The sequence below is a fragment of the Gobio gobio genome (assembly GCF_949357685.1).
Source record: "Gobio gobio genome assembly, chromosome: 2".
Classification (NCBI taxonomy): Eukaryota; Metazoa; Chordata; class Actinopteri; order Cypriniformes; family Gobionidae; genus Gobio; species Gobio gobio.
Window position 1 is genome coordinate 46,371,399 of NC_137098.1, and position 6,103 is coordinate 46,377,501.

A 6,103-nucleotide genomic window follows, 5' to 3' on the forward strand; every position below is an offset into this window, starting at 1 on the left:
GTATTAATACCTCTCTGTGGTGCTGAATAATTAGTTTGGCTTGGACTCATTTTTCTCTGGTTCCAATATGGACCAGATGTGAATGTGTGTTGTTAAGAGCAGCGATGACTGAGGATCATGCTCGATAGCTAGGATTTAGTAAGGTGCAGAAACTCTGTAAATGTTTCCTGGCAGTTGGTTAGTTCCTGGCTAGTTTCCTAGCGGCCATATCCTTGCTGGTTTCGCCCAGTTGTTTGTGTACAGTAAATGCCCAGAAATAAGGCCTGCATTCACAGAGAATTATAGGAAAATCTCTCCTTGGAGAAAAAGTGCCAAATAAATAGTATAAAACATTTTTGCTAGTGTATGATGTTTTGTATAGTTGATGACAGTAATAATAAAACATTTTATTCATAAAAAAAAATAGATGTCAGCTTCATGAATAAGCTTAGTTTTATTTAAAAATATGACATAACAAATACTCGTTCTTATAAATGTGCAATGATACGTCAGGCTGTAACTTCAGTTGAGGTCAAAAAGTAGAGCTGCCAAGAACAACTTTCAGAGTTTTTCTAGACGTCTAGACTTATCTACAGGCTCACTTTAACTTGACTGAAGAAAGTAATCCTTGACTTAGACAGATTTGAATGAATTTAGTCAATTATCAGCATTAATTCCACTGATACATTCTGCTGATAAGAGGTTTAGAGCTGAAACTCTGTTGATTGAATCTCACGTTGAATCTTCACAGACCGATCTAAGCTCATCAAAATGGATGGATTCTCTCGCTTTCGATCATCCCTAATTCTTTCATTTCTGAAGTCTGGCTCTCTGGACTGTGTTGTCTCCCTAAACTGCTTCACGAGGCAAAAGAGAGGCCCATTGTGGGTTTTTGAAAGACGTGGAAATAATAGCATCAGGGTTTCCAAATCCAAAGGTTGTTTGACAACAGCAGCCTGTTGTTTTGTTCACATAGTGGGCCCTTATGTCACCTGGCTGAAGGCCTGGAAGATACTGTGTGAGTTTTGGCTCTTTGGTACGCTGTGGTAGTCTGTCATGTGATGCCAAAAATAGATATAGCTTCCCTCAGTGGACTGTTAAAAAAAATATATATATATATATATGAAGGCCCGGTGCAAATCCCTCCAGAGCTAGTGTTTTCTAGGAGAGGATAAAAGAGTCAGGGCAACCAGAGCTCGACTCCATTCAGCAGAAGGATTTCCTTATAGATTCATCCCAAATCTGCTCTTTTGTGGCTATGCATTTAATACTAATCTACAAAATTATATAATAAACATAATTTTACAGTCAAGCTGGTTTAGGATTGCTTGAAAGCATGAAACATAAATAACAAGAAAAGGTTAAGAATGCATTTGGGCTGGTCTATGTTAATTGAAATGTCAATACTCTTTTTGGTCCTTAGGCACATTCTGTCCTCTCTTGGAAAACATTGCGAGACATGAAATTCAGCATTTTTTTTTGTCACAGGATGTTCATTTGTCTGTATGAACAAAAAACAGGTTGTTTAGATGGGAGATCATTGTTTAATGTGAGGAATGTTGTCATGTTGAATGCTGTCTGTTCTTTTGCTCACTTTGTTTGTTACAGTTACAAGATTACTGAATAATGCACCACTTTTTTTTTTTTTTGACTGCGTGAAAAAAAAGTATTGCATGTAATATTATTGTTGTATGTTTCAAAAGTCGTTTCTTTGCCTAATTGCCTTTTTTATAAATGAATTTAAATTGTATGTTTATTATGACAATTTTGCCATGATTTTTAATTTGAATGATTTCACTTAGGTTCCCCAAACGCAAAGCAATCTTCCCACCAGACCGGTCAGGTATAATGCTCTCATTTTCCATAGAACAATTCAGTAAAATGGTTACTGCTCTCTTTAAGAGACAGCACCATTTCAATATGTTTGCAATACAGAAAACATAGATGGAAACTGGGGTCATTAAAAAAACAGAGAATAAAAAAAACTATAATAACATCTACAATTTGGCATCAGCTATTCATTGTTAAAGTCTTTATCTACACATATGGTATACAAAAAGCATGTTTTTTTTGTTTAGTTTTTTTGAATGACCCATCAAATTCCAGTCTATTTTTGTACATTTTGTCTTCATTGTAATAAAAACAAAACAAGGTAGTGGACAAGAGAACCTGATCATCTGCAACAGGCAATTTCGCTTTGCAGGTAAGAATGGTGCATCTAGACTGTGTTCTTGAAGAAAAACTTGTACATTGTTCATACTTCAAAAATGCTGTAGAGAATAGAGAAGCTGCAGAATTCTTCCACACCCCGCAAGTGCTTCTGTTCTCCTTCCAAAGACTGACCAGCCTGAGAACGTGTTAGACTGACACACCCCGGCTTAAACCGAGCAAACAATTTGTAAAAGAACTGAGTCATCAGAAGCATGCTGTCAAGGGTGTGGAGGAGATAAAGAGAATGAAAGAATGTTTAAAGAGAAATAGACGGGAACAAAGAAAAACAAAGGTAAAAACCAAAACAAGAAACAAACAAACTCCTGCTCTAGACTGCATCCATGCGTAAATCTTTGCATGATTATCTCAAAGCGCGCTGCATCACTGACTCATTTTCCGTACTCGGCTTGCAGATGATGTCATTGGGATATTTGGGGGGACAAACAGAGACCGTAAGTGTGTTTGACATAATGGGGTCTGACATAGTTGGTCACTAACCAGTCCGCCCTCATCTTCATCTAAATAGTGACAACCACAATCTGCCGAAACACAAGAGAAATAAAGGAAAACTGTGTCTTTATTCACCCATTGGTCACTACAGTGATGCTCCACAAATAATATTGGTCTTGACAAAGTTATTGAAGATGACTGAGCAAGACCTGGAGACGACTTCACAAACACTAAAATCGCACTAGTTTTTGGCTTAAAAGCAAACTGAAAAAAGCATGTCCAAAGACTTCACGCTTGCATTTAATCCAATATCTTCACGTCCATTGGCTTTTTCTTGGAACTGAGATTCTGTGGCCTTGGAAGTTAGTAGCATTTAAATCGAAATCCTTTGAAATTAAAAGAAGGCCAGGCAATCAACCAACAAGAAATCAGGCACATAAAGTACAGAAAGCCTGTATGAAATCCCATGATGCTTTAAATTAAATCAAATGAGAGCTGGAGAAAAGTGTGGTACCAATGGACTAATTCTCATCCGTTTCTTTCACTGATCCTCCCACCACCTCTCACTGTCACTGACTGTCAATCAACTATAATAAAATGATGAAAAGTATAGAACATTTTCCCAATTGTTTCTTTTTGCTGTAGATCTGGATATCCTCAGCATCCATGAACATTTAAGAAGTAATGATTATGAGAGTGATCTATGGCCCTGCTAGAGCTGGGTGGAACAATCAAATGGAGACGTTTCAGTCCGAGAGAATCCGTTTGCTGTGAGATGTCCTGGAGGTAGATGATGCAACAGCGCAGGGAGAAGGGTAGAGCTATAGTCACGCGTTTGCCAGTCCACTGTTTTCATCAGGCATGTTCCCCTGCAACAGGACAGTGTGTGTCACCACCACTGTCATAGCAGAACACTCACTCAGCACGAGCTAACAGTCAAAACCATGCACAAACACAAATGAGCGCAGGCAATTACAAACACAGTTGGTTGTGCAATATTCTCATAAACACAGACAAACTCAAACAGCCGAATAAGTCTGATTTAGTGGTTTTCATTGCATATTCCTTACTAAGTATATAAACTCATGTTTAACCGACATATTAACAAATTAGACTTTCTGCGATTAGGAGGGGCTTCACGGATGTCTGACTGAGACACTGCCATGATGCAAACCCTTGCAAGTCGGCAAATCACCCTCCGTCTGCAACCTAAGATATCGTAATGAGAGTTATTGAGCAGAGATACGGCAGACAAAAAAAAGTATGCTGGCTATTTTATACATAGTGAAAAAAGTCTTAAAACAAACATCGTAGAAGGCTGGAAGAATAATTGCACACATTTAATTGTTTTATGTCAGCACATACTAAATCCCAGTGGCATGTTGTGGAATTCAGTGTAAACTGATTTAGGTACAAGCTATTGTTAAAAAGTTTGGGATTTTTTTGTGTTTTTGAAAGAAATATGAATCAAATATATGGCTAAGGTGAAAAAACGGAATATTGTTAAATATTACGATTTCAAATAATTAAATTAACATTTTAAAATGTTGTGATGTGATGGCAAAGCTGAATTTTCAGCATCATTACTCCAGTCTTCAGTGTCACATGATCCTTCAGAAATCATTTTAATATGCTGATTTGGTGAAAACAGTTGCGCTCCTTAATATTTTTGTGGAAACTGAGATACTTTTTTTTGTAAAGGTGTTTACTGTCACTTTCAATCAGTTTAATACATTCTTGTTGAATAAAAATATTAATTTCTTTCAAAAAAAAAGAGAAGAAAACTAAAAAAGAAAGTGTGTGTATATTACACATAGGCTACATATACTCACCTAAAGCATTATTAAGAACACCATACTAATACTGTGTTTGACCCCCTTTCGCCTTCAGAACTGCCTTAATTCTACATGGCATTGATTCAACAAGGTGCTGAAAGCATTCTTTAGAAATGTTGGCCCATATTGACAGGATAGCATCTTGCAGTTGATTGAGATTTGTGGGATGCACATCCAGGGCACGAAGCTCCCGTTCCACCACATCCCAAAGATGCTCTATTGGGTTGAGATCTTGTGACTGTGGGGGCCATTTTAGTACAGTGAACTCATTGTCATGTTCAAGAAACCAATTTGAAATTATTCGAGCTTTGTGACATGGTGCATTATCCTGCTGGAAGTAGCCATCAGAGGATGGGTACATGGTGGTCATAAAGGGATGGACATGGTCAGAAACAATGCTCAGGTAGGCCGTGGCATTTAAATGATGCCCAATTGGCACTAAGGGGCCTAAAGTGTGCCAAGAAAACATCCCCCACACCATTACACCACCACAGCCAGCCTGCACAGTGCTAACAAGGCATGATGGATCCATGTTCTCATTCTTTTTATGCCAAATTCTGACTCTACCATCTGAATGTCTCAACAGAAATCGAGATTCATCAGACCAGGCAACATTTTTCCAGTCTTCAACTGTCCAATTTTGGTGAGCTTGTGCAAATTGTAGCCTCTTTTTCCTATTTGTAGTGGAGATGAGTGGTACCCGGTGGGGTCTTCTGCTGTTGTAGCCCATCCGCCTCAAGGTTGTGCGTGTTGTGGCTTCACAAATGCTTTGCTGCATACCTCGGTTGTAACGAGTGGTTATTTCAGTCAAAGTTGCTCTTCTATCAGCTTGAATCAGTCGGCCCATTCTCCTCTGACCTCTAGCATCAACAAGGCATTTTCGCCCACAGGACTGCCGCATACTGGATGTTTTTCCCTTTTCACACCATTCTTTGTAAACCCTAGAAATGGTTGTACGTGAAAATCCCAGTAACTGAGCAGATTGTGAAATACTCAGACCGGCCCGTCTGGCACCAACAACCATGCCACGCTCAAAATTGCTTAAATCACCTTTCTTTCCCATTCTGACATTCAGTTTAGAGTTCAGGAGATTGTCTTGATCAGGACCACACACCTAAATGCATTGAAGCAACTGCCATGTGATTGGTTGATTAGATAATTGCATTAATGAGAAATTGAACAGGTGTTCCTAATAATCCTTTAGGTGAGTGTATATCATCAACATATATTAAATATATGTATGTGTTTTTAAAGGGTTAGTTCACCCAAAAATGAAAATTCTGTCATTAATTACTTACCCTCATGTCATTCGACACCCGTAAGACCTCCGTTCATCTTCGGAACACAAATGAAGATATTTTAGTTGAAATCCGATGGCTCAGAAAGGCCTCCATTGGCACAATGCACTTTACACTCTCAAAACCCATAAAAGGTACTAAAGACGTCGTTACAAAGTCCATCTCACTACAGTGGTTCTACAATAACTTTATAAAGCGACAAGAATAGTTTTTGTGCGCAAAAAAACCCTAAATAACGACTTATATAGTAATGACCGATTTCAAAACAATGCATCATGAAGCTTCGAAGCGTTATGAATCAGCGAGTTGAATCATGATTCGGATCGCGTG